We start from the raw sequence: 26687 nt of genomic DNA, 5'->3' as shown, positions 1-26687 counted from the left end.
TCTATTTTCCTTTAGGGACTTACAATTTTGAGATTCGTGACGAAGTTAATATACCATTTCATTTTCATGAACTTCAATATGATGGAATTTTCCATATATTTAATATGATGTGTACATATGTAGGCTACGGCTGAGAAGTAGGATCCGGAATAATAATTTGAATGATGTTATGAACTAAATCGACTTGGAATTGATAATAAAGAAGCTTCTGAAAACCCCAGGACCTGGTGTTTTGGAAATTTTAATTTTTTTTTTACTTTCCTTCCAAATTTGCTAGAAACGTAGACCACCAGTTACATTAAAGTTAAAGGAAAATAGGTTTAAGCTTTTTTCTTGCCTCCAGTTGAACTTTGAAACAAATAGGAATAAAGTTAAACGCTAGTTAATTCTGTACTCCTTTTTGTTGTTAATATATCAATATATTAGAAGCCCAGTAACAACTAAGATTTGATGTCGCTAAAGTAGCCCATGATAGTGTGTTCCTTAATTCAGTGCCACATATAGTCTATATGTAGTTCTTTTTGATCAACTTTAACGCATATTTTTGAGTTAATTACTGTTCAAATGAAGTTTAACGATATCTCTTTTATACTTTCTCCTGATCACCGTATTTGTGTGGAAAATTATCAGTTTGCATTTGCTTGATATATGTAAATGTGATATATTTCCTTTTTTATTTTTTATTTACTTGACATGTTCTCACATAAAAATTTTTATTGACTAATTTATCATATCAGTAACTTTTTCATCAATATAAATGATAATTATATATCAAACAGCCCAATAATTGATAACAACAACAATAATTATCATTCGCAGCATGAATAACTACAAAAATATGTTATCAACACAGCACAATAAACATGTAGGAAGCACAAAACAAACAAATGTATGTAAAATTGTAAAACTAGAATATATTTGGCTGATTCCATGGAAGTTCAGCCGTCACAATCACAAACTTCTTTGTTATTGAATTTTCGATTTTTTTTTTTTTAATATAGAACCCCGTTCTCAGTTAGCATGATCACTTGAAAAACATGATAACAGGGAAATATGCGATAATGTTGGATGAACTTTTGTGGAGTTAGCCATATAAAAAAATAAATAAAAGTAATGCGTCATAATCTCCAAAAATATTTTTGGCTGAGCTTCTCATCCAATTTGCGTCGTGCTCCTTTTAATTTTTCCTACAAATTGACGGGACGGGACCTACATGTTTTTGCCGACTCCGAACGGCATCTGCAAGACAAATGAGTTTTCACAGAGAAGCTTTTCATGGTAGAAATATACTCGGAGTGCTTCCCATATCACTGCCGAGGGACGACCCCGTTAGAAACATTTTTTTCTAATTGAAAAAATTTGTTTCTAAAATGTTGATGCTGCTTTGTCCGGGCGTGCGTCTTGCCAATCATCAGCATGACTTTCGAAAACTCCATAGCACTATCACTGCTCTAAACGCCATTAGCACGCAAATATATTACGTATTAAGGAGACTATTCGTTGCGATAATCCTGTCAAAAGCTTTTGATACGGTCAACAATGGCACGTTACTGCAAGGCCTGGAAGGGTCCTCCCTTCCTCCAAGTCTCAAAAGTGGCTAGCGAATTATCTGCGTGGTCAGCAAGCATCGGTGAAATTCAGGAACATAAGACCTAAACCCAGAAGAATTAAACAAGGATACCACAGGCTGGCGTCCTATCCCCGATTTTGTTTAACTTCTACATATCGAAGCTACCTTCACCACCAGAAGGAGTCACTATCGTTTCCTAGGCCGATGACTGCACAAAAATTGCCACAGGCCAAGGCCCACATGTCGATTAGCCTTGTAACAAAATAAACAATTAGCCTTCTAATATCTCCACTTTTTCGACTCGCGAAATTGTCACCGACGAAATCATCGGTGACCTTATTTACAACATGAACGCGCCAACTGTCGACCATATTGAAAATCCACGTCAATGGCATTACGCTACCAACTGTATTACACCAAAAAATCTTGGGTGTAACGTTCGATAAGGATCTATATTTCGGAGAGCATGCAATCTCAATTGTTCCTAAAATCCAGCGCCGTAATAAAACCCTCAAATCTCTTGCCAGCAGAACTTGGGGTAAAGACAAAAAGAAAAGCTCATTACCACTTACAATTGGCCGGCCGATTGCATGCTGCGTGTCCCCGTTATTGTCGCCAAGCCTAAAGGTTACTCACTGGAATAATATACAGGCCTGCCAAAATACTGCCCTCAGAACCGCCACGGGCTGTATTCTTATGACCCCAGAACACCACCTACGCAATGAAGCGAGAGCACTCCCCATTAGGGAGAGAAATGTTGCAAAAACAGGTTTTGTTGAATACCCAGAAATCTGTACATCCCAACACACATCTGATTGATGAGGCTACATCACCCAGGGGCTTAGAGGTAACCTCTGTAAGTATTATGAGGAAATACGGCACCTGAGAACACAGCCGTATGAAGCAAGATATCCAAAAACAGGCGTCTGACCTCTATGTCGGGAATTGCCCGGCGAATCCTGTACTCAAAGAACAATACCCTAAACTTGCAGTAGAGGAACGCAATCCCCCTCGCGCGTTACTCTGGCTCAACTTCAATCTGGATACTGTAATAGGTTAAACTCTTTCCTATCCAGAATCAAGCCCGAAAATGTATTTCCTGCTTGCAATGTTTCCCCACATGACATCAACCATCTCTTCAATTGTGGTGTGGAACCAACGCCTCTAACATCCCTCTCACTATGATCCACCCCTGTTGAAACTGTAAGTTTCCTTGTATGCCGGTTAGAGGATATTGATGACAGTTTGTGATCGGTTGCACCTATTGGAAAGGGCGAAGCACTGCTACAACAACAACAACAAGGAATTAACTCAAAACTAAACAACAATTAAAGCAAATATCAGATAAATTTTCTCGAGAGCAAGACTCAATACCAAACTTATAGAAGGATCTGGGTAAATCACAGTAAAGTAAAAGCCATCTGGAACGATTATTTAACTCTTCAAGGCCCCATGAAAAAGGGTAATAGTTGTTTCTATTAAAGCTGCCTCTATTGAAGTTTAACCTCAACCTCTGGGCGAACTCTATTCAACTTGCAAGCATTAGTTTTCTAGACGTACACCGGCATGTTTGAACGTCGCACTACATGAGTATTTGTTACTTGTATTCTGCTATTGGTTTCATTATTTATAGTAGGGGATGCGCTGTAAGGCCATTGAAATCTTATCGTATAGGCTGAGCAATTGACAGCATTTAACAGGACCGCTTATATGCTCGCAGGACAGATGTCATCAAGTATCATTAATTGCACTTCATGTCCAAACAAAAAAGCTAATTACATTCAGAATAGTGATTACGCGAATTGGCATGTGCATCGAATAAAAAATTGGAGATATCGAAAGGTATGTTTGTTTACAATCAATTAATATTTGGAGACTTGCATTAAGAGAATTTGGGTATACAAAAGAGAAAAGTTTTCGATTTTCGAATTTGCGAAAAACCTCTCAGCCATAGGTAATATGCTCGGTGGAAATTAAGAGATTAACCGCATAACTACGACTGCGCGAACACCGCAACTCTACAAAACCAAAACAGCTGAGTGTCAATATAGATGAAGTGTGTACATATTTGCATATGTGTGCCTGCGTGTATGCGTAGCTGTCATTTTGACCGTACATTGCCTTTTTTCTTCAACAACAGCTACTATCAAGTACACAATGAAAACGCCAACAGCTCATTGCCGCACAGTTGAATTGAGAAGTCGAGTAGTTGGTTTGATGTTCGGCGCATGTTGAGAGGTGAATAAATCGTCAATAAAAACTACCGCAAGGTTCCTAAATAGTACGGTCGCTTGGACGGACATTCGCGTTCGGTTGAACAAATACTATATTTATTGTGCTTTCCCATTATCTATTCTAGCACAACAAAAAAAAAAAAAAAAAATCATACAATTTACGTTTCGTTTGTGTTTTTGTGAAATAAAAATATGTTTAAAGTTATCAAATGTGTATCAGGAAAATCAATTTGCAAATTGACGAACACTGAAAGTTAAGGTTTGGAAGTTACAACATATTAAAGTGGCTAACTAATCGCAAATACAAATTGAAGTGTTAAGAATGTGTTAGTGTGGCATGCAATGTGTGCGTAAATGGTTGTCGGGTATACATATATATATACATATATACAAAACCTATTCTGCTCGTTGGCGTGTGTGCGTACAAAAAAAAAAAAAAAACAAAAAAAACGAAGTGTCTTTCGCTCAACGCTTGACTTTGAAAGCTTGGAATTGATTAAATTTAAGCAAAAGTCAAAAAAGAAAAAAAAGAAATAAATGAATACTCACATATTTCGTATACAAACAAACATACACATACATATATGCATTTACGCAACTATGTACAAATATACCTCCTTATATTACACACAAGGACTCGCAACTAGTGAAAATTTTAAACAGAAACGAGAACCAAAATTTCTTAGGCAATTTCGTAATACCAATTTACAATGAAAAATATCCTATTTTCAACAAACTTCGTCTCCTCTTTCCTCCAACGTAAAAGTAAAGAAGAATAAGTTTAATAAAATCAGCCGGTGAGTACATTTTATTTATGCTGATAAAATATATTGAAATATTTCGTAGTGAGAAATTTTGGATTAGATATTTGGTAATGTTATTTAGTCAAACATGATAAACTTCGGGAATGTGACCGCCAAATTTTTAACTTAGCTTAGTTAAGCCTACTAGTTAAATTTTTGGGAAACAAATTAATCAAATTGTTGAAGGAAACAAGTGAGAAAGTCTAGGTTCCAAAGAAATGGAGAGATTTGTACCCACCATTGCATTTTTAATAAACACAATAATGTTTTTTTATTAATGTTAGACAGTCCCAAGAAGTTTTTGTGGAAGCACTATTTTTCAATAAAACTAATAGTTTCTTCCTTAAAAAAAATTTACATAATTATGTATATATATTGAGGGCAGTGTTTTAAATTAAGGTTAAATGGACGAATATTAATATAATTTGATCTTTATTTAGTGAGCTTGAATTCTGTACTAATTTTATAAAGTTGTACAAAATGTTAAAAGAGCGAAATACAAAATAAACTTAAAATATGCAAAAACAAAACTGTGTGAAGATGTATAAAGAAGATATCGTAAATTCCAACACTCCCTCTCGATATCTTCTAAACACAAATAATTAATTATCTTTTGATATTCCAAAATTGGAAATTAGATTTTTATGCTTTTCGACTGACAACGGATTGGTTAACTGATCTGCAAGCTGTGCATCAGTATGTATATACAGAACATTAATTCCTTTTTGTTCCTGCATATCGCATGTATAAAAATGTTGTGTATCAATATGTCGCGTACGCTTTGATGAATGTGGATTCAATACTAAAGTGATTGCTTGCTGATTGTTGCAAAAAGTCGTTGTTGGCTGACGCTGTGCAATACCCAAATCCGATATGAGCTTCCTTAAACAAATAGCAATTTTAGCTGCTGAGCATAAAGGCACAAATTCGGCTTCAATGATTGACGTGGCTGTCAGTGTTTGCTTTCTTGAACTCCATGCTACAGCATCGTTGTTCAACAAAATAACGCGGCCTGTGGTGCTTTTCCTAGTATCTAGGTCTCTAGCCCAATCAGAATCGCAGAAACTAATTAGCTTATTCTGATTTTTCTGTGACAACGAAAATGTTATACCCATATTGGTAGTACCTTTCAAATATCTAAAAATACGCTTCACCCCTTTCCAATGAGTTACACTCGGCTTTTCCATATATCGACTGAGAACACCAACTGCAAAAGCAATATCTGGACGCGAGCATACCATAAGGTACATCAACGAACCAATAGCTTCCCTGTAAGGAAAAATTTCATCATTGACAATGCTCTCGGATTTTGTGTAACTTACTCCAGGTACTGTTGGGGAAGAGATAGAAGAACAATTAGTGTGATTGAAACGATGAAGTATTTAATTTATATAAGCAGACTGATAGATCTTTAATCTTCTCTTCTTTCGATCCCGCTTAATATGTATACCAACGAAAAACTCTGCTTCTTTATATGTTATGCAAAATTCTTTATGTAATTTATAAAACATATTTACAATTAAATTTGTGTCATTTCCACAAAGCAAACCGTCATCAACGTAAAGCGCCAGGTATACAATAAAATGCTGCGATGTATACGTAAACATACACTGATCAGTTGATGATTGTGTAAATCCGCTACTAAATAAAAATTCGACTATCCTTTTGTTCCATTGTCTGGAAGCCTGCTTAAAGCCGTATATCCCCTTTTTTCGCAAACAAACTTGATCATTTACTTCAAATCCATATGGCTGCTCCATATAAATTATGTCATCTAAATCTCCGTGCAAGAACGCGGTCTTGACGTCAAATTGATATATTTCAAAATCCTCAGCTGCAGCGATTGATAGTAAAATTCGTACTGAGTCATACCTTACTATGGGTGCATATATTTCGTCGTAGTCTATTTTAAATTTTTGTGAAGACCCTCGTGGTACAAGTCTGGCTTTGAATTTTTCGATTTCTCCCTTCGCATTTAATTTCCTTTTAAAAACCCAACGGTTCGTAATAATATGTTTATCAGGAGTGCGGGGAACTAATATCCATGTTTTGTTATCTTGTAAGGACTGCAACTCCTCATCAATAGCTACTTGCCATTTTCTGGCATCTACGCTGTTCATTGCATCTTCGAGATTATTTGGCTCAAGTTGTGTCAAATAGACCTCAGCGCAATTAAGTTTTTCATCTTCTATATTGGATTTCTTCCTCAAACGTGTGTTATACGGGCTTCTTGGTAATGTGGGTCTGGAATCTGCTGCGATCCCAACGTTGTCATTACTTTGATCTTCTTCATTAGGTTCTTCGACTTGATTTTGTGGCATATCGTTTTGGGTATATATTTCTGTGGTTTCATGCAAATCATTTTGCTTTTCATTAAAAATCACATCGCATCTTATATACATTTTCCTTAAAACAGGCTCATAGACTCGGTATGCTTTACTATCATCGTTATAACCAACCATAATACATTTCATTGAGTTTTTCTCCCATTTTGTTTGCTGATCTTGTGGTATATGCACTGCAGATAACCTTCAAATGCTTAACACAGGGTTTGCGTCCAAACCATAGCTCAAACGGACTGACTCCACCAATTACTTCTGACGATATTCGATTTCTAAAGTACACAGCCGTAGAATAATCATCTTTTAGTAACATAAAATAATTCGCTCCACCAATCGAAGGCGAGCTCATTTTTCCACATAAATCTACATGAAACGTCTCACCAGGAATCTTGGATCGATTTGTACTAAATTTGTTGAAGCTTGAGCGATGTTGTTTACCAAAAACACAACCTTCACAAAATGGGTTATCACCATCAACAGTGTCAATATCCAGCCCTTTGACGATGTTGTTGTTGTTCATTTTACGTAAAGTGTCATAACTGACGTGACCTAGACGTTCGTGCCAAATCTTTATTGAACTTGCTGTGTTTAATTCAGCCACATTCTCAGGTTTCAAGTTCATCCTATATAACTTATTTTCACGATATCCATCGACCAAAAAACTATCAACTTTCTTAAATATAACACGCTGACCACCTTTAAGAAAAACTACATCAATACCTTTTTCTGTAGCTTGTGAAATTAACACGAAATTTCTATCCAATTCGGGAACGTAGAGTACATTTTTGAGTATATAAACAGCGTCGGCCTTAACCGGGTTTAATACGCGCATGACGATATCACCTTGGCCAACTGCATTTAACTTTCTGCGATCACCAACTCGAACTTTGCAAAAGTCTTTTGGGAAGGTTGTATAATTTTTAAAGGACTCCCTCTGAAAGCACATGTGATCTGATGCGCCCGAAACAGCATACCAATTACTTTTAGCGTTGTCATTCAACATACTCATTAAATGCGACTGAAGAGTAAACAGTTCTTCTTCATTCCTTTTTACATCATGGGATTTTGTTGTTTGTTTTTCAATCATCATATTTTGCCTATCACTTTTTCTGCGGTTCGATGTATGATTGCGTTCGCTGTCATAGCGGTCCGAATTATCTCGCGCCTTTTTATAACACTTTCGCGCACAATGCCCTGACTTGTTACACTAATTGCATTTGCCTGGTTTCTTGGTTCCGTTGTTGCTTTTAGTTTCATTGCTTTTGATTTTGTTTCTGCTTATTGCATATGCCGCACCGGTGTTACCTATTTGCCCTTGAGTTGAACTGCCTTCTGTTTTCCTTAAATTCATTATAGCTTCTTCGTTATTAAGATGATCCGTTAATTTTTCAATGCTTTGATCAGTACTTGGCACTGCATACCATGCAGTTCTCACGTGATCGAACTTTGGAGTAGGCTGCTTAAAATTTTAGCAATAACCATTGGTGTTTTCTGCTCAAAGTCTTAATCTTTTAGTCGTTGTGCCAGCGAAGTTATGCTTGCAATAAAATCGGAAACATGTTCCGATTTTTCCATTTTCAAATTCATAAATTTTCCTAAGAGTACTTGGGCTGATTGTTCACTTTTCTCCGCATGTACGGTTTTCAGCCTTGCCCACATTTGTGCAGCAGTTGAGCAATCGCTTAAGTGCTTGAGCTGCTCCAACTGCAAGCCACGCATTAGGAAAGCTTGCGACTCTGCATCCTTTTCATCCCAGGCCGTTTAATTTGTGGTAGGTCGTGTAATTGTACACAATATGTACGGTTTAAGCTTATTTTCCGTCATATAAATTTCCATTTGTCTCTTCCAAAGCTGATAGTTGGTACCATCAAAACGATGAATTTGATATACTCTTGATTCTGCCATATTTGTGGCCATTTGCTGTACACACTCAGAATATTCTTTCTTTAGAGAATTTTCTTATTTAACGGGTATATTATCCACCCAAATTTTTCTTTCGACGCCGGAGATATTAATTACAAAAATATTCGTTTCGTCCATAAATTTAATATGTATATGTAAATCACTCTAAGCACCTGGGCCCATAACCTATTGAGGGCAGTGTTTTAAATTAAGGTTAAATGGACGAATATTAATATAATTTGATCTTTGTTCAGTGAGCTTGAATTCTGTACTTATTTCATAAAGTTGTACAAAATGTTAAAAGAGCGAAATACAAAATATACTTAAAATATGCAAAAAAAAAAAACTGTGTGAAGATGTATGAAGAAGATATCGTAAATTCCAACAATCTATAAAGGACCACTCACGAAAACTATGAAAAGCCGAGTACATTACAATGAATTTCCCCTAAGGAGATTATGGACGAAATATATTGAAAATGTGACTCTATCCAAGTGAACGACCAGGAAAGGCCACTTAACACGCTGATGGGAATATCGCCATGAGAGCTCTTTTGAATACATTTAAAATTGTTTCCGTAGATTGGAGGATAATATAAACAATAAAACTAAAATTTCATGGGTCCACCGTCACTTGAAGTCAAATTAAGAAGATGGTCCCTGGCTAGAATAAAAACAGTTCCTTACCATGAAAAACCTTCCCTCCACTACGCTGGTTCTGCGACTGAAGAAATTGGCCTCGGAACGACTGGGGACGAGTCATATTCTCTGATTAGCGCAATATATATATAATACTAGCAATACCCGGCGTGCGTTGCTACGCCAAAGAAAAACATCTGAATTTGATTTTATCATTTAAGAAAATTATTATTTATCTTAATGCTAACGGATAAACAATATTTTTGGTTTTTTCATTAGGTGGTAAATAAATAAATTTTTTGGTGATCCGACTCGTGAACAGGCGACGTATAATTGGCCATGTGAAAAACACGAATTTATCAAATCCAAGCCAACGATAGTTAGTGATTGCCCTTGTGCTTTATTTTTGTTCAAGTCGAAGATTTCGTTGGGCTTCCGTTTCATCGTCTCTGGAGGTAGAAGCTCTCACACGATTTTGCTCAAGTCGAGATTCCCTTTGCTCCAGTGTTTCATCTTCTCTGGAGGTTGAAGACCGTATACGACTTTGTTCAACTCGAAGATTTCGTTGGGCTTCCATTTCATCGTCTCTGGAAATTGAAGCTCGTATACGACTTTGTTCAACTCGAAGATTTCGTTGGGCTGCCGTTTCATCGTTTCTGGAGGTAGAAGCTCTCACACGATTTTACTCAAGTCGAGATTCCCTTTGCTCCAGTGCTTTAGCGTCTCTGGAGGTTGAAGCTCGTATACGACTTTGTTCAACTCGAAGATTTCGTTGGGCTTCCATTTCATCGTCTCTGGAAATTGAAGCTCGTATACGATTTTGTTCAAGTCGAAGATATTGTTGGGCTTCCATTTCATCTGCTTTCTATTCCATCAAGTGTCTTGTTTTGAGCGTTTTTCTTCCAAGAGATGCTTTCTTTGGTGGCATTACTGCTTTTTTTTTTATAAATTTATGTCAATAATAATATTTCGTATTCGTATTCACTACCGTTTGTGCAGCGTCTTAATTTGTTATGATATAATGTATTAGTTGTGCGACTTTATATACTCTCCGCAGGTACTTATCATACGAATGTATGTATATGTATTTAGGAAAATCTCAAAGGTAAGATCATTATTTAGGTAAATGTTATTTTGTAATTACCTAAAACCTTCAAATAAAGGCTAATAGTATATTAGTGGAAGCAATTTCCAGCTTCAAAATTTAAACTTTCAAACCCTTTGTTACTCGGGTAAAAAACCTTTTTCTGTGTAAGTATTCTATTCATGAATGTTGTGAAATGATATTTGTATAGGAATATAGGTGAAGCAAATTATGCATTCTGGAGTAAACACTACAGGCATATGTATATGTGCGAAAAACAATAGTTAGTATACATTTGTTAGGACCTCTATTCTATAAAAATTATGCTATATTTTAATTAAGACAAAATGCTACTAATTTACAAAACTCAACTAAATCGCATTACGAATATTATATTTAATAATAAACGGGTTTTTGGTTCACATTCCAGAAGAAAAGTTATTGTTTAGAATAGGTCGGTCCCGGGTCCAGTTCCCGGAAGAAAAATTATTGTTATTTTAATCCAGGCATAACGCTACTTACATATCAAATTTCAAGCAAATCGAGCTATATATATGATAGTTTAGAATAAATCGGTCCCTGATCCACTTCCCGAAGAAAAATTATCCGACATTTTATTCTACATATAACGCTACCTACATACCGAATTTCAGGCAAATCGAGCAATATATACTATAGTTTAGAATAAATCGGTCCCTGGTCCACTTCCCGGAAGAAAAATTATCCGACATTGTATTCTAGATACAACGCTACCTACATACCAAATTTCAGACAAACAGAGCCATATATACGATAGGTTAGAATAAATCGGTCCCTGGTCCACCTCCCGGAAAAAAGACTTTTCACAAACACTTTCCGGGTTCCTGCTAAGTTATCCTAAAAATTTCATGGCAATCTTTCTATCCGTTTTCGAGTTATGGAGTGAAAATAAAAATTTACACTTCTTTTTATATATATATATAAATATATATATAGATATGTATTAAATTTAGATTTGCAATGCATGGTTAGCCCCAAAAATACAAAATTATGGATTCACAACGGCGTTCAGAATATTTTGCTACTACAGATGCACGTGTATAGCTTCTCATATGCGCGTGTATATGTGAGTGACACTTCCACAATTATAATTGCCTACTTTTGGGAGCATCTCAGATAAGAAATATGCATATGTTTGTGCCTCTCTTCTCCGCTGCGTGTACGTACATATGTGTAGACATAACGATTGATTCATTTATGTAGATACAAGCGACTGCCTGCTTTATTGTTGTTGTGGCTTCATTTACTTAGCATCCTACTAGTGATGTATCACTTAGTGTCACTAATATTCATCACACTGCCCTCCACCTAAGTCTGATCGTCCCGATCAGACAAATCTCTCGATCTAAATGCTGCCAGCATTTCCAAATGAACCACTTTCATTTTGGTTCGTGGTTTTCCAATGGTTTGTATGCGGTACACTACATCGTTGATCCGTTTTATAACTTTGTATGGGCCTTCCTAATTACACTGCAATTTCGGGGACAAACCTTTTTTACGTTGTGGGTTGTATAACAGCATCAAATTTCCTTCCTGAAAACCTTCCGAATTAATTGCTTTATGGTATCTGGCTTTCATCTTGTCGCTCATAATCTTTGCTCGTTGCCTCACAAGATCGTGTATCTCTCTCAGCTCTTCTTCCAAGACACCAGTGGATTTCTTGACATTTCTCTCCGCATCGGCATCTATCCCGAACATCAAGTCAGCTGTCAGTAGAAGATCATTGCCAAAAATTACTTTTGCAGGGGTTTGGCCCGTTGTCTCATGCACTGCTGATCATTAAGCCATCAACAATAATGATATGCGGGTATCCCACTCCTTACGGTAATTGTCTACTACTTTCCTTAAATGCTCCTCCAAGGTTCTATTGAAACGTTCCACCATACCATCGGATTGAGGGTGCAATTCAGTTGTCCATGTTTTTCGGGTGCCCAATGATTTACACATTTCCTGGAACACAGCTGAATCGAAATTCCTGCTTTGGTCAGAATGTAACTCTATTGGTACACCATACCTTGCAACCAAATTGTTTATTAACACTTCTGCTACTGTTTCTGCTTCTTGATTTGGGATTGGGTATACCTCTGGCCATATACTGAAATGATCCATAACCACCAGCACATATTTGTTTCCGCAGTTGCTAACAGGAAATGGACTTGCGACATCCATAGCGATCCTTTCAAATGGTGCACCTGAGTTATATTGCTTAATCATTTTGGTTTTGGGCCCTTTCGCTCTGTTGCAAACCTCGCAGTTCGCAATCCACTCAGTGACCGACTGACGGAAACCAACCCAATAGAATCTCTGTTTAATCTTCTCGAGCGTCTTTGTGATTCCCAGATGACCTCCGCTTGGACCATTATGCAGCTCGTTGAGCACGTCAGTAATCCTCTTTCTGGGAACAACTATCAGTTTCTCCTTGCATTGACCATCCTCACTCTCCCATACTCGATGCAAGCCACCGGATATCAATTCTAAACTGTTCCACTGTGCCCAATATGACTTCGCAATGGGACTCTCTGCTGACATCTCCTCTCTATTTGGCCTTTCGTTTCGTTCGAGTCCTTGCATAATATGTGACAGATCTGTATCTTCTAGCTGACACTTCCTTAGTTGTTCCTTGTCCCATTCATCTGTACATGTTGTAGTAATTAGCAGGACATCTATAATGTCTTCTTTAGCCTCGGCTTTTGAACAGTGCTTGCATTCCAAACTAATTGGTCTTCGTGACATTGTATCAGCATTGCCATGGGTACTACCTTTCCCATGCTCAATGGAAAAGTCATAGCTTTGCATTCGCTCGATCCTCCGTGCCAGTAGTCCTTCTGGATTACGGAACTGCAAAAGCCATGTCAACGCTGCGTGATCTGTTCTGACGCGGAATCGCTGGCCGTTGAGGTACTCGTGAAAATATTTAATGCACCCTACCAATGCAAAATCTCTCTCCGTATAACGTAATAGTTCCTCTCTGGTTTTCCAATCGAACGGCTGTAATATAAAACTACATTCTCCTGTCCATCGACCGGTTGTGATAAAACACCTCCTATAGCATATCCTCTCGCATCTGTATCTAGAATAAATGTTCCTCCTGGAATCAGATATGCCAACATTGGGGCAGTGCGCAAACGCTCCTTCAATGTTTGGAAAGCCACTTCTTGCTCCTTCTTCCATTCAAAAGCTTTATTTTTTCTTGTAAGCTCATAGAGGCTATGGGCTACGCTGGAAAAGTTTGGTACAAATCGGCGGTAATATGTGCACAACCCAAGGAAACTTCTCAATTCATGTAGGTTCTGTGGTCTTGGCCAATCCTTTACAGCCTCTATCTTTTCGTTCGCAGTGCAGATACCCTCTGTCGTTACCTTGTGACCCAAATAATTTACTTCCTTTTTAAATAGCGCACACTTTTGGGGACTTAGTTTCAGACCAGAGCCAGCTATTCTCTGGAAAACTTCCTCCAAGTTTTTAATATGTTCATTAAAGTTCTTGCGCAATACGATGGTGTCGTCCAGGTACACCAAGCATGTTTTCCAAAGTAGTCCTTTCAATACCTGATCCATGAATCTCTCAAAAGTAGCTGGTGAATTACAAAGTCCAAAAGGCATTACTTTAAATTGCCAAAGACCATCTCCGACGCGGAAGGCTGTTTTCTCTTTGTCTTCCTCCTTAACCTCCACTTGCCAGTAGCCATTTTTCAAGTCCAGTGTGGAAAACTATTTCGTACCAGAGAGCGAGTCCAGAGTGTCGTCAATTCTTGGCAATGGGTAGCTATCCTTTTTCGTGACGTCGCTCAACTTGCGGTAGTCCACGCAAAACCTCATTTTCCAATACTTCTTCTTCACAAGTACCACAGGTGAGTTCCATGGACTAGCTGATGGTTTGGTGACACCGCTGTTGCTTATTTCTTGTACGGTGTGACTCATAACTTCCCGCTTCGCCAGTGGAACACTACGAGAAGCTTGACGTATCGGCCTCGGGTCTCCAGTGTCAATTTGATGTTTCACAACATTGGTGCAGCCTGGTTTGGAACCATCCTGATCAAATATGTTTGCGTGCTTTAGGAGCAGATGCTTTGCCTTACTCTGATAATCTTCCTCTAGCCCCTCCGTCCATGCTGTGATGTCATTTGAAAGATCAGTATTACTAGATGAAACGTGTTCGTGGAGCTGTTAACAGTTAATAGCTACTTTAGCCTCTTGGTATCTTCCCAATATAGCACCTTTGGTCAGTTTGAGTGGTGACTTGAACTCATTGAGTACTCTTGCCGGAACACGTCCATCGTATTTTGTCATAGCAGGGGTTTTTCCTACAAGTATGTTCGGTGGTGATTTGTTTGCTGCTTCGACAACACACAATTTGTTTCTCCCACAATCTCTATCAACCTTTGCCCAGATGACTGCTTCTGATTTTGGTGGTATTTGCTGACTCTCTTCCACCAGCACTCGTTTGCTGCTGTAGCCTCTCTCGTAGCCGAAATTAAGTGGCACATCCATGTTCTTATATAGCATCGTCTTGCTTTGTATATCAATCTTGATGCCTTAGTCGATTAAGAAGTCCACTCCAATTATGCTTTCATCAACAATCTTTGCCACTATAAAATTGTGTACTACCGCGACGTTCCCATTTGCGACTTCACATGATACTTCTCCTAGAACCGTGGTGTTTTCTCCAGTGGCTGTACGCAATATTGCTGCAAGCAATGATCTTTTCTTCTAGTTGACTAAATCCGCTCGAAAAATGGAATGAGATGCACCCGTATCTACAGTTAGTAAACGTTCCTTTCCATCCACATGCCCACCGACAGTAAGATTGTTTGACATTCTTCCAATTTGCGAGATAGATATTATGGGGCATTCAATTGAGGGAGCCAGCTGTCGCCCCTTGCCGTTGACTCGCTTTAGTTTAACGATTGATTGGTCTTGGAGATTTGCTCATCTCCTTCAGCTCTGCGTTTACGGCCACCCACATTTTGGAACTATTGGGATTGGTACTGCAATAACGTGCAATGTGCCCTGGCTTTCCACACTTAAAGCATTTGACGGCACCATCGTTTTTCTGCTGCGTTCCTTTTAATGCTTCCAAAATTATGTCTACCCAGTCTGGCCTTTCCACTTCCACGCGATGGGCTTTGTATGCGGGCTTACTAAAAAGTGACGCTGTTTCTTGAGTCAGTGCATGGGATACCGTTTCTGCGAATGTGGGTTTTGGGTTTGCATATGTCGCTCGCTTCGTTGCTACGTCCCGTATGCCATTTATAAAACTCTGAATTTTTACCCTCACGGTGTACTCCACGGGTGCGTCCGCATTTGCCAAATAAGCCAACCTTTCAACATCCGAAGCAAACTCCTACAAAGTTTCATTCGCTTTTTGGTAGCGGTTTTGCAATTCTATTTGATATATCTGTTTCCTGTGTTCGCTTCCCTACCTTTGTTCCACAGCAGCCACCAATGCGTCATAACTGTTCCGTTCGTACTCTGGAATAGTCTGTAAGATTTCGGCAGCTGGTCCTTTCAATGCCACGAACAATGCAGCAACTTTATCATCCGTATTCCAGTTGTTCACTGCTGACGTCATCTCAAACTGAAGCTTGAATACCTGGAAAGGAACAGAACCGTCAAAGGAAGGAGCTTTTACCTTCGGATTAGACGTTGAAGTGACTGGGCGGTTCAATTGTAATTCCTGGATCCTATATTTCAAAGCATCCATCTCTGGCTCTATTTTATCCTGTCGACCACTGAAGCCTTCATCAGACTGGGTTAGTTTTTCTTCCATATGCGCTTCCAGTTTAGATGATATACGGACTTCCTGCTCTTCTAATTATGTGGAGATCTGAGATGATATCTGTGCTGAAATTTGTGCCGAAATTTCGGAAGTACGCGTTTCCTGTGCTTAAATCTTAGATGTTATTCGTGTATCTTGGGATTCCAACTATGATGACATATACGTTTTCTGTTCTTCCAGTTGAGCTTCCATCTTGGATGTTATGTGTGTCTCTTGCGATTCCAGTTGGGAAGCCATATTTGTGGATATTTGTGATGATATTTCTGTTATGCGTGTTTCCTGGGTTTCCATTTTTACCAATATCTGTGATAGCAAAGCCAATATTACATTATTCTCGCCGCTTGCGACTGGACTCGGACTTCCGTTCTTCTCTTCAATTTTTGTTGTTGTCTCGACCCCATTAGGATGAAAGACATCATCATCAACATTAATTCCTTCCGACTCCATAAAATCTTGTAGCCGTGGTTTAAGTTCGATCTTATTGCCGGTTGTATTCAATCCACGGGCTTCCAACTCCTTTGTAAGTTGCTTTATCTTTTTGTATTCGAAGTCTTCGAAATTAATTTAACAATTCTTCTTTTGACACCAATTGCAACGAATTTTGTGCAACTCCTCTTATTTGCAACCTTCTGCTAACGTTCGAATCACTAAACTGTTGAATAAACAACTCCAATATTCGATAATGCAAAATGGTCTTTATTAGACTAATTTCAAAATAACACTTCTATTGCTGGCCAGATAGCGTCCTAAATCAAACTGATTGTCGTTCCTCTACTGTTGCTGCCTTTTATACTCTATGATTTCTCGTTCGCATACTTCTAGGCGCTTCCAGAATTTACTTAGTTACTGCTATAAAGTTATAACTACAGATGCACGTGTATAGCTTCTCATATGCGCGTGTATATGCGAGTGACACTTCCGCAATTATAATTGCCTACTTTTGGGAGCATCTCAGATAAGAAATATGCATGTGTTTGTGCGTTTCTTCTCCGCTGCGTGTACGTACATATGTGTAGACATAATGACTGATTCGTTTATGTAGATACAAGCGACTGCCTGCTTTATTGTTGTTGTGGCTTCATTTACTTAGCATCAGACTAGTGATGCGAGTATCACTTAAAAAAAAATAAATGAAAGGCGTGGGAACCTCCGAAGAGATGTAAGGCCGAGCTTCTCTTCCAATTTGCGTCGTGTTCCTCTTGATTTTCCCTACAAATTGACCGGACGGCACCTACATGTTTTATGCCGACTGCGAACGGCATCTGCAAGGCAGATGAGTTTTCACTGAGAGCTTTTCATGGCAGAAATACACCCGGAGCGCTTGCCAAACACTGCCGAGGGGCGACCCCGCTTAGAAAATTTTCTTCTAATTTACAAACCTTATTTCTAAAATGTTGATGTTGCTTTGCCAGGGCATACGGTGTGGTAGGCGGAGCACGCTACCATCACACCACGGCGGCCACCGTGAGTATCACTTAGTGTCACTAATATTCGTCACAATACCATATGGAGTGACTTATTAACAATTCAAAAAGCTGACTGCGGTCCTGTCTGCTCAAAGGGAGCAGATACCTAGTCAGACCTTCTGAGATTGATATCATCATGGGGTTTGCCCACCTACAGCCCATAGATACTTCCCAACCTCGATTTCGCAAAAATATTAATAAAGTCTCTGGCCGCTACTTCGGTGGCCAAGGAAGAAGTAAAATAACTGCTTGCAGTCCTGGATATGCATTTACAAAGCCAATACTGACTAAGTGTTCTCGAGGAATCCCATGTGGCCTAGTACACAGAGTTTAGCGAGTTCGTTATGTCTGGCATTTTAGTTGACCGCAACTTACAATTTTGAAAAAACTAAATACCTTAACAACGCTTTAAGTGCAGCTTGTGGCTGCCACTGAAAACGAACCCACTCCTACTTCTTTATCTCTAATCCATTACATAGTTCTTGGCCTTGAGAACTGCAAATGCGTGAGTTTGGTATACAGAATCATATTCCCTGGGAGAAATGCGTAGCTTGTTACATTGTGCCCGAGAGAACTTAACATTAAATAATATTCTCAGTAAAGGCAATGGTTGCTTGAGGCATTGGCAAGACACAAGTGTTTATATTGCAGTCCTTGAGTCATTTTTTTGTACCAATCGGAGTTATGTATATCACCAGCCGTTCTTCTTTACCCATAATGGGGCCTTAGGGGTCTCCTCTTGCATAAAGACCGAAGGGGATGACATAGCAGCCGACCAAGTTCGTCATTACGTTCTCAAGAGGAAAATCTCGTTATTTTGAAGTTTACTGAGCTTCTTTCTTCTACTATTGACTGAAAGTATCTCTGCAGCGAATCACACTAGTTCCAAATTAGCGCAGAACTGTTGCATTTAGAAACAGTACTAGATCTTGCTCTGCCCCGTCAGAGTGTTTCCTAATGACACTTTTAACCTCGTGATGTCCTAGTGAAGAGAACAGCACTGTTAGCGCTTCCTTACAAACTGTCACAAGATAAGGTTTGTGTAAAAAAACAAGTCCCGTCATCTGTTATTAATGTTCAACCCCTAAATAATGGTTTAAACGCGTAACTTGCTCCGTTTCTGCTCATTTGGGAAAACCTCTTCGGCAGAACCGTGGTTACTGAAGTTGACATTCAAATGGGAAAAACAACTCTTCTCAAACTTAGACTTCCATTAAAACCAAGTGCCAAGACCAATATAATGAAAGTGGTGTTAAATAGGCCTCCAACCCAGCTGATTGTGTGCCCATCGACATCATCCACAGGTATTAAGGAAAACATGCCATAGGCGCCTTTTTTTATCCCCGGTACATTGTTGCATTGTGAGGCTAGGCCATTTTCAGCAGACGCTTACGCCAAATCAATCATTTCAGTAACCAGAACAACATCAACATCTTGCCTTAGCACAGAGCTGCACATATATACTACTGAAAGTAGCGTTTTCAAAGGCGCACTTATGTCTACAAATATGCTCAAGTTTAATTCTTTGTTAGAGCCTCACCAACCAGACTCTTCAAGGCCGGCTGCCATGATTTCCTAAACTGAAAATCAATTAGCTGCAAGTCCAGCATCTCGCAGGACATTAAAGAAAGAACCTTATCATATTTATAGACCTAAAGTTTGGGGGTATATTGCAGTCATCCCTACGTAATAAATTCAAAATCAAGTGTTGATCATGTCTGCAGGAAACATTTATTTGTAGAATAAAAATTTACTCAGTACTTCTTTTGAATACATAAGGTAGGTTACTATCCAGAATGCGCAATTTTGAGCTATCGAAAGAGCAAATTAGATATCTGATGCCATCTTCATTCGCCACAGTTCTGGCGATGAAACAGTTGTAAGTTGGATTTTATGCCTCTTACATTCATGTTCCCTATTATCGAGGGAGTTGAATGTTTGGTCAACTGTTACCCAGGAAACGAGATTCTTTAAGAAAACTTTGCTGTTTATTTATTTAAGCACTTTTTTGAGCTCTGCGGCTTCACTTAAAGTTTGAATACCAGTGTAAGCTATTTCTTTATGCGCCTTCAACTGTCTTAAAGTTGATGAATGTAGGGTATGCTTTAAGTCATTTATCATTATTATTTTCCAAAACTTTGCGAATCACGAAAAACTGTTGGGTTGAAAATTCATGAATTTAAAAATTATACTCTTAAAGTTCAATCAACATGTCGACCTTGAGCTTCAGTCGTTTGCACATTACGTTAGCTTTAACTTTATGTAACTAACTTGAGCTCTTGGAAGTTGGAATGGAAAGACCATAAATTTAATGCTTATTCCTTTTTGAGTTGTCAATGTCTTTAGAAATATTTTCCCCTCTATTGAAATTATATTCAGTATCCATAGAAAGAGGAAAGAAAGCAGTATCGCATGTTTTTCTTTTGCCAGTGGCATTGATATTTATCTTTTTCGCGATTTATTATCAAAATTCGGGTCAAAAGTATGCTTATGATGTAGCAAGGTGTTCTTAAATGTTTTCTGTACTGAAGGTAAGCTATGCAAACGGCGCGTCTATGGTATGCTGTAAGGATGAGTACAAAATATAGGCATAAGTGCATTAATATGGAAAAAAATCAGTAAGGAGACAAATCGACATATATAGATACCACGAATAACATCCACGTCTTTCAGAATTTTACAATTTTTGTACGTATAATATCAAATATAAGAAAATAAATTTTAAAAAATGGTACGCAGTATTTCTGAAAAACAGCTTCTTGCGTTATCTGCCTTCCATGGAATAATCCTTAGCTGATTCAGTACTGTATACGCCAAACATCATCGCTTTTTGTCATATATTGGAACTATATCGATTCTTAATCGAAAAATTTTCGGTATGCTATCTATTTATTATCGAAGAATTTTAAATTTTTCGTTGGAACGAATTCAACTTTTTATTAACAGGCCGACGAAGGTTATCTCACAGAGCCCGGAATTGTATGTTCCTGGTAAAGTTACCCCTGTTGTGGTTCAATTTCAACATATGGGCGCGGTACATATAATTTAAAAATATTAGTTTCCCAGACATACACCTGCATGTTTACACATCAAACTTCACTAGTGCTTGATACTCACGTCTTTTTCAACCCCCTTTCTATTTTCCATTTTTATTGCATTGTCTCGGCGTTCTGAACTTTTTATGTGTGCAGTTTCAGGTGTAAGGGTTAATGTCAAGTATCTTCAATTGAACTTTTTGTGATATTTATTGCAGGCCCTTTGCCTTCTGAAATACACTAATATAGTCAAGTATCCAGCTTGCCCGGAAGTTACTTAAAACTCGACCACAAAATACCAAAGCTCGGATGAGGTTTTTAAATATCGGGGTTGTAGGATGCCGTTAATTAAAACAAAGAATAACCACTCAGTTCAACAATATTTAATATTATGAATTCTAAAATACAATTTTTCAAATTGAAAACCATAACACGTTACAATACTAGGGGAGCTCAGGATTTTTTGGAAATGGTCTAGCATCATGTTAGTTGCAAACTGGTGTAGTATTTTTACACAAAACACCAAAAACATATACGCATTTTCTACGTCATGTCAACTACGCAATATCAAAAATCATAGTTTCTTTTTTCAACATAGTATAGGAAATCGGCAACTGTCAATATAAAACAAAATGTGAAAAGAAAAATGTATTTGCTATTGCAACGTTTCCAATATCGAATGCACAAAACTCTGAACTGCCTTAATATTTTCTTATTGAGTCATGGACAGCTGCTCCCCTTTCAAATATATTTAGCATGTAAAACAAGTGTATGCTCTCTTGAACATATTTACACAAACATATAATAATCAAATTAAATCCAAAGTATATTTTGCTATCCAATCACCCCGGAATGCCATCAATGCATTTCTATTCCTGGACTCACATTTGCTTTCGCAGCATTTAAACCTTTTTGGATTAATGAATAAGTTAAGTTTTTGTTGTTATTCCTTTTTGGTAGTCTAGAGTAATTATTACTTTTTGCATTCTTCATGCGAAATAATAAAATTTAAAAGCCTTTCGCAAGTGCATAATAATATTGAAAAGCAAAAAAATGAAAAGGATTTCGAAATGCATTCCTCAGAATATTGCAGTCCAACAAATGCAATCCCTGGAATAAAAAAGACGAGCAAAAATGGAATTATTAGTCTGGAATGCAAAAAGGATCTATGACCAAGATTTTTATTTTTTATTTTTTTTCAATATTTTGGACAGACAAGAAATATTTGGAATTCTCTGCAGCTGCAATCACAATAGTAACTATTAAAATTGGATGCCATTTCTTAAAAACTCTGATTGACATAAATAAATATTTTACAAATTGGAAGTTCTTATATTCGCAGATTTAATTCCAGCCGGAACAAAACAAAATATACAAATACATATTGTAACTAATTTCTGGAAATTCTAATTAATTTGCACCTTCTGATATCGCTCGAACTGCTGAATGGCCGAATAAATAACTCAAATATTCAGTATAGCGATATCTCCTTTATTTACAACTCTACTGTAGTAGTATTACTTTACAATATTCGCGTACTTCACTAAATGCCTGTAAAGATCAAACTAATTGATAATTCTTCAGCTTGCGCTGCTTTTATACTTCTGTTGCCTCGTTCGCATATTTTTTTAAAAGGTCTAGAGTTCTCGCGAATAGCTGCTTATTTATTTTTCTTGTGTGTACCTGATATTCACGTCTTATCTTCTAGTTATATGCGTGTGTATGTGTGAGTAATAATTTCACTCTTAGTTTCTGCCTACATATATGTATGTTATGTATGTGAAATATTCTCTGTGCTGTTAGCTTCGCTGTTTACATGTATGTGTGGCTGCTTGCTTTGGTGTTTACATGTACATATGTGTGGCTATTTTCTTTACTGTCATTGTGCATTTATTTAGTAGCAGCATAGTGATGAACCGAAATTCTAATACTCGCAGGAAGGTGTAAATGGGTTAACTACATTATTAATCATTTAAAACAAAACTTTCTACATAAGACGTAAAATAAAATATGTTACACAGTTCAAATATACCAGCATTCATACTACAGGATCTCTTCACTACCCAGCGATAGTTTTACTCCCTCATGCTGCATCGTCATCGGGTTCTGAAATATGATTCAAATTTCAAGACACTAGATCAAGGGTCGCCAAAAACAAGGAGTACTTCCACTGTTACATACGCAATGAGAGGACAAATTGTGTTATGAAATATGTATCCTGCACTTGATCAAAGAGCAGTTACTAACAAATCTATTTTAAGAATTTATAATTTTTGTGCTAAAATTTGCAGACAAGCAAGTAGGGACTTAAAAAAGTTAATAATAATCGCTGATCAGAAACAATATAGGTATATATCCACTGCAAAATGAGCAAGCCCTTAGCAGTAACATTAAAACGTAGACTTTCAGAGGTGTTATTATCGAAAATTCCATTAATTTCATTAAGGATTTATTGTGATAACTATCTATGAGAATTATCTAAAGTTAATTCTTAAGGTAATGTGGAGTAAATTCGAATTACATACACCCTGGCGTATACGTAACATTTCAACTCGGTTGACTTATTAATGGGGCGCGCTAAGTTGCTGGTGTTAAAGCATCTGGGTATTAATATAAACGTAGTATGTATGCACATACAAATGTACATTAGACTTATAGAGTAAGTTCGTTTTCTTTCAAACGAAATTCTACGTACACTAATAATTTTATTATAATAACTTATGTTATTTATTGCAGTTCATAAGGAAAAAATGCCATTAGCAAGAGCCCTTGACTGTGATCTCGCGCTCACGTTCTGTTCTTGTTGTGCTAACAGTGCTTCACCCATTCAATGGGTGTGACCACTCACAAATTGTCCCGAAAGTCCAAAGAAATTAGCAGTTTGAACAGGAGTGGACCATAGGGAAGTTGGTGTTAGAGGCGTAGGTTCCACATTACAATTGAAACGATAGGTGACGCCATGTGGGGATACCTCGCATGCAGGACATACATTACGTTGATTTAGGACAAGTAAAAGTTTTACCTGTAACATTATCCGGAACAAAGTTGAGCCAAGGTGACTTTTGTTTCCTTTCGTAGTGTGCTTTCTTCTTCTGCAAGAAAAGGACAGTGTAAATTGATAAAGGGGGTAACCGCTCGCGTTCTGAAAAAAACGTTTACCGGTTCAGTAAGGATATAGCCTAGGGCTTTCCTATGCTCGTCTGGATCAAACGGCTGTGTTTGCAGGTGCCGGATTTTGGTCATAGTGCTTATGGGGATGTTCGGTTAACCCTCTTGGCAAACATCTTTGGGGTGACTCACAGTCGGTAGCGTGACACCATCGACGTGAACTTCCAATATTTGCGTCATCTCTTCCTTCCACGTCGTAAGGAAAGTGACCGTAATTGGTATAAAGACAGGTTACGCAAGGTGAAGAAAAAATAAAGACTGGGGATATAGCTGTCTTTTCTTGAAACTAATACGTTTATTGGATGGCCAGTTTCCATTGCCATTATCGTGCAGTTTTTGGTATAGGAAATTATTGTAACTCCTTCTGGTGGGGACGGGAGCTTTTATTTGAAGAAATCAAACAGAAGCGGGGATAAAATACCATCTTTTAACTTCTCCTAGGCTTTGATATTTCTTTCCTTAATTGAAACGACGCTTGCTGACCATTCAGAACATCCCCGGTCTATCTTTTTAGACAAGGGGGAATGGGTGAACTTTCTATGTCTTGAAGTAGCGTGCCGTGGTTGACTGTGTCAAAATCTTTTGACAGGTCGAGTGCCACGAGCACCGTCCTGTGATGGGGTTTTTCTTGCCTTAGTCCATAATTTATGGTGTTTAGCGCGGTGGTAGTGCTATGCGTTTTACGGAAGCCATGTTGATGGATGCGTGTGTTAGGTAGTATTTTTCCTCAGCGCTAAGAGTTTTAGCATAAGCATGGCTATTCCGTCTGGGTCTATTGATTTAAAAGGCTTACTCTTGGCTTCTTCAACCTCGGTGGCGGTGGCGGTAATGGGCGACACGTCTAGTTTGTGCTTATTTGCCCGTCTGTTTGCACGACGTCTTACCTTTTCTACAGAAGGATGCATTACATCTTGTCGGCGAAAAGCGCTTGGACATTTCTTCGAGTCCGACAAAGTTTTATTGACAAAAGCGATGGATATTTTATCAATACATTTTTTGCATCCCTTTGCGTTCTCGTATACTTTAACGAAAATTTGTAAGGTGTCGTTGACGTGCTAAAAATTGGGACGCGTAGTTTAACACGTGACAGAGCATCCATAGATCAAGCTCACAATTGCGATACATCTTATTTGTTCCTCCCTCCGAAAATCGAATTCCCTCTACTTTTGTTTGGCAGGATTTCTTATGAAATTAAACCACACAATTTGATTCCCTTGACGTAATGCTTTCTGTTCCTCGCCTCTACAATAGTGAAACCAGTTTAGAATTGCGAACCTTAAGGTTCTCAGCTTTGAGTCATTTGAATTAAGACCTTATTTATTTGGTATAAATGAGCGGCTATTACCACTAAAAATAACAACCGGTAAAGACGATGGCGGCCGCCGTGGTGTGATGGCAGCACACCGAAGGTCCTGGGTTCACGCCCCGGGGAAAGCAACATCAAAATTCTAGGAACAAGGTTTTCAATTAGATTAAATTTTTTCTGAGCGGGGTCGCCCCTCGGCAGTCTCTGACAAGTACTCCGCGCGTGTTTCTGCAATGAAAAGCTCTCAGTGAAAACTCATCTGCCTTACAGACGCCATTCGGAGTCGGCATAAAACAGGTAGGTCCCGTCCCCCAATTTGCAGGAAAAAATTGGAAAATTAGCTAAGCCTAAAATCTCTTAGCAGGTTATCGCTCCTTACATTTATTTATTTATTTATAAAATCCAAAGTTCTCAAGGTTGAACTTTGTTTTTTTTGTAGTATGCATACAATGCGGCGTTACGAGTAGTATTATTTGGTAAATCCGATATTTATATAAGTGCTTAAACTATTTAGCGTTGTATTGGTGCTTTCGATATAAGGACATGCATACACGGTTTTCGGTGGCCGAATGTTCGCGACTAAGTAAGGTAGCTGCTTGATTTTCTAGTTTCTTATTGATATCTTGGCATTCTGCTTTGACGTGTAGGAAAAGACTGTGAATGTCGACCATAACGTCCCCCTTCTGAACAAGAGCTTAGAGTCTCTAAGTGTCAACATTTGTTATACTCAGCTGAGCAGAGCTCACAGAGTATATTAACTTTGTTCATATAACGGTACCCCGTAACGACATAAACTAATCCAGATAGATATAGACTTCTATATATCAAAATGATCTGGGCGCAAAAAGAAATTCATTTAGCCAAGTCGGTCCGTCCGTCCGTCCGTCCAAAAACACGATGACTTGAGCAACTTTTGAGTAATCTTAATGAAATTTGGTATGTAGTTTACCGAGCACTCATCTCAGACCGTTATTTAAAATGAACGAAATCGTACTATAACCACACCCACTTTTTCGATATCGAAAATTTCGAAAAACCGAAAAAGTCCAATAATTCATTACCTAAGACTGATAAAGCGATGAAACTTGGTAGGTGGGTTGACCTTATGACAAGGAATATAAAATTAGTAAAATTTTGGACAACGGGCATGGCACCGCCCACTTTTTTGAAGAAGGTAATTTAAAGGTTTTGCAAGCTGTAATTTGGCAGTCGTTGAGGATATCATGATGAAATTTGGCAGGAACATTACTCCTATTACTATATGTGTGCTAAATTAAAATTTGCAAAATCGGATGACGAACACGCCCTCTTTTAAAAAAAAA

General features: G+C 38.0%; 1 protein-coding gene and 1 pseudogene across 3 annotated transcripts in view; one reads left to right on the top strand and one right to left on the bottom strand.

The window, feature by feature from the left end:
- Positions 1-3749: 3749 nt before the first annotated feature.
- 5-HT1B (5-hydroxytryptamine (serotonin) receptor 1B) overlaps positions 3750-26687 on the top strand; it is a 163667-nt gene continuing 140729 nt past the window's right edge. For all 3 annotated transcript variants that reach the window (XM_067773900.1, XM_067773899.1, XM_067773898.1), the window contains exon 1: positions 3750-4601. The gene's annotated coding sequence lies outside the window, so the exon portion shown is untranslated. The remainder of the gene's footprint in view (positions 4602-26687) is intronic.
- On the bottom strand, positions 15956-25184 carry LOC137246055 (uncharacterized; annotated as a pseudogene).

This window comes from Eurosta solidaginis, chromosome 3 (genome assembly GCF_040869045.1).
Source record: "Eurosta solidaginis isolate ZX-2024a chromosome 3, ASM4086904v1, whole genome shotgun sequence".
NCBI classification, from domain to species: Eukaryota; Metazoa; Arthropoda; class Insecta; order Diptera; family Tephritidae; genus Eurosta; species Eurosta solidaginis.
Note: the sequence above shows the minus strand (reverse complement) of the source record. Positions and strands in the feature narration are given on the sequence as shown.